A 3,914-nucleotide genomic window follows, 5' to 3' on the forward strand; every position below is an offset into this window, starting at 1 on the left:
ATCAGGTAGGTAAAATAAATATTTTTTTTTAATTTTCAAATTTGAATAACTCTGTTATTTTGGACTTATTTGAAGAACGTTAAAGAGAAAATATGTTCCTTTCATTGACTAAAGACCCGAGACCAAACTGTTACCATTCTTCCAAACAGTACCGTGGCCCGTGGCACATATTTTTCTTAACATATATAGCTGCTTGAAGCGATATTTATATTTTTGATAAATGTTTTGACTACGCCTATGGTGTATGCGGTGGTATCATACTAATTAATTACGAAAAGAACGTATTAAAATGTTAACAAAAGATACAAAACTAGTATCGACGTACATATAGGTAGTACATATATTATCAACTGCGTATAATATCAGAAAAATAATTATCGAATTCAATAAAAAAACGCTAAAAAGGCGGTGTGGACTGTTTTATTCCCTATGAAACGTAACTCCTCGCTCTTTCTTAGCATTGCGCCTTTTACATTTGAAAGCTGAACAAATTACCATTGTAATAAAGTTTATACAAAGTTCACTACACACAACAAACTATTAAAAATCGCTAAAATTGTCGCTGATGACTCATTCGTTACTTTCTTAAAAATGGCGTCTAATGTCACAAATTCTGCTGCAGCCCGTATATGGGCGTTACATGTCCTTGTATTCTTTAGTCATTTGTTCCTTTTATCGAGATCTACCAGACCTGAAAATATTTGCACTTATTTAAGACTCTGGGCACCGTTTTTTTATTATTAAAATTGGGAATAGACAACTTTATACGAAGAGTATATGTAGGCATTATTTTTGAGGATTAATAAAAAATGGAGGATTCCATTTAAAAAATAGTTTTTATAGAGTGTTCTGAGTATATTTTTATAAAAAAATACAAAGTTTAACGGACATAACTTAAGTGGCAAAGCCCTTTTATAAACATTGCTCGCTACAACAATGGAAATAAAATAATGAGGTTTAAACAAGACAAAACAAAAGGTTCAAAATTTCTCCATAACAATATAGCTACTATGATTTATTTAATATATGGGGAAACTTTACAATAAATCTCAATAACAATAGCCATCAATCTTGTTTAGTGTTTATTTTATATTCTTTTAATCACCATCCGATTTTCGACATCTGCAATGGCAGAATGGTACCTTTCGGTTGAAGGTACCGTTTGCGGCGGGTAAAATCCAACATTCTTAGCACTCTAAAGATTCAATTATGCCAGATCAAAGATTAATAATATATTTATGTTGTTTCTAAGAACGGTAAAGTTTTCTTGACCGTGTGAAATAATAGTTTTGATCAGTTTTCTGTTTTCTATGCGGAATAAATGACTCGTTTGAAAAATACCGCATATTCCTTGAAGTACCAAGCGGATTAAGATTAACGAATTACTAATATGGAATTTATATATTTGATTAGAAAGTACAAAGGCAATCAATAATCGCCAGCTTTTGGAATTCTTTTTTATATTAAATTTATGTAATTCACCTGAAGTTCACATAATATTTATAATTACACTCAGATGCCAAAAAAACAGAACGCCAAAATTTTTCGTCAATCTTAAAGTATTAAGTATATTTTTTTTTAAATTTACCCCTATTTTCATGATTTTTTTTAGCAAACTGTGTTTAAATCTATCAACTTAATTCATAAACTCACTTTTTTTTATAAACTTTAGTATTTGGCTTATTATACCGGGTGCGTCTCAAAAGTGGCTCACCCCTATAACTTTTTTATTTTTTTAGATAAAAAACGAGATTTGGTATGTTAGTATATGACATAAATTAGGATTGATTGACGTATTCAATTGTTTTCGGCCACTTCCTGTTTCACCGGAAATAACTGCAACTTTTGATTTTTAAATGGCATCATGGGTATTTTTTGTACTTTATTCGATAGAAAATGACATCCTGAATAGAATGACACATCATATGTCAAGTTTTGACATTTTCGCTTAATAAAAAATCGTATTTTAAAATTCAATCCAGAGTGCCATGGCTATGTTAAAAATACTAATTCTTAATCAAGGAGCCCTGGAAAAATAGATTTGAACGTCTAATGTTTTTAGTGTCTTGTCCTGGCCAGTTAGAAAATGCTCAAATCGTATTTTTAATCATATCTCAATTTTTTCAAATGGAACGAGGGTGGCTCATTAGCATATTTGGAAAAAGGCATATTTTTACGAATAATTTGATATCACACACTTGGTATTTCGAGTCAAATTTTCATTACAAACCGCAAGTTATAATTTAAAATAAATCATATGCGAAAATGTTAAAATGTGACATATGATATGTCATTCTATTCAGAGTGTCATTTTCTATGAAATAAAGTAAAAAAATACCGAGGGTGCCATTTAAAAATCAAAAGTTTTAGTCATTTCTGGTGAAACAGGAAATAAAAAAACTACATACCAAATCTCGTTTTTTTTAACTGAAAAAATAAAAAAGTTATAAGGATTGAGCCACTTTTGAGACGCACCCGGTATAGGGTTATTTGAAGGATTGTTTTAGATTTTTAGCTTAACTTTAAAACAATCAGAACCATATGTCTCTTGAGCATTTTGTTTTTTGGCTCATGTCAACACATGCCTTGGTTAATTTTTAAAAGCGAAATGAACTTGATATGGACTTGCCACCAAAGAAGATCAAAATCTTCAACCAATTTTTTCCAATTAACTAGTCTTTTTTACGGTTCATCGTTCAATCTTATGGATCCGTGCTGGCCACGATTCAATTGAACGAACCGTATTGCAAGAAATGAATCAATTCTCATGACTCTTTGAACCAACGATCGCATTGTGATCCGATTCAATTCTCACGATTCTTTATACGGCTCATCGTTCAAATCTTATGGATCCGTGCTGGCCTCGATTCAATTGAACGAACCGTATTATAAGCAATAAATCAATTCTTACGAGTCTTTGGACCAACAATAGCATTGTGATCCGATTCAATCCTCACGATTCTTTTTTACGGCTCATCGTTCAAATGTTATGGATCCGTGCTGGCCACGATTCAATTGACCGTATTGTAAGAAATGAATCAATTATCATGACTCTTTGAACCAACGATCGCATTGTGATTCGATTCAATTCTCACGATTCTTTATACAGCTCATCGTTCAAATCTTATGGATCCGTGCTGGCCACGATTCAATTGAACGGACCGTATTATAAGCAATGAATCAATTCTCACGAGTCTTTGAACCAACAATCGCATTGTGATCCGATTCAGTTCTCACGATTCTTTTTTACGGCTCATCGTTCAAATGTTATGGATCCGTGCTGGCCACGATTCAATTGAACGAACCATATTGTAAGAAATGAATCAATTCTCACGACTCTTTGAACCAACGATCGCATTGTGATCCGATTCAATTCTCACGATTCTTTATACGGCTCATCGTTCAAATCTTATGGATCCCTGTTGGCCTCGATTCAATTGAACGAACCTTATTATAAGCAATAAATCAATTCTTACGAGTCTTTGAACCAACGATCGCTTTGTGATCAGATTCAATTCTCACGATTCTTTTTTACGGCTCATCGTTCAAAAGTTATGGATCCGTGCTGGCCACGATTCAATTGAACGAACCGTATTGTAAGAAATGAATCAATTCTCATGACTCTTTGAACCAACGATCGCATTGTGATCCGATTCAATTCTCACGATTCTTTATACGGCTCATCGTTCAAATCTTATGGATCCGTGCTGGCCACGATTCAATTGAACGGACCGTATTATAAGCAATGAATCAATTCTCACGAGTCTTTGAATCAACAATCGCATTGTGATCCGATTCAATCCTCACGATTCTTTTTTACGGCTCATCGTTTAAATGTTATGGATCCGTGCTGGCCACGATTCAATTGAACGAACCGTATTGCAAACAATGAATCGAATCTCACAATTCATTTT

This window comes from Sitophilus oryzae, unplaced genomic scaffold (assembly GCF_002938485.1).
Source record: "Sitophilus oryzae breed Bouriz unplaced genomic scaffold, Soryzae_2.0 scaffold_1062_pilon_pilon, whole genome shotgun sequence".
Taxonomy (NCBI): Eukaryota; Metazoa; Arthropoda; class Insecta; order Coleoptera; family Curculionidae; genus Sitophilus; species Sitophilus oryzae.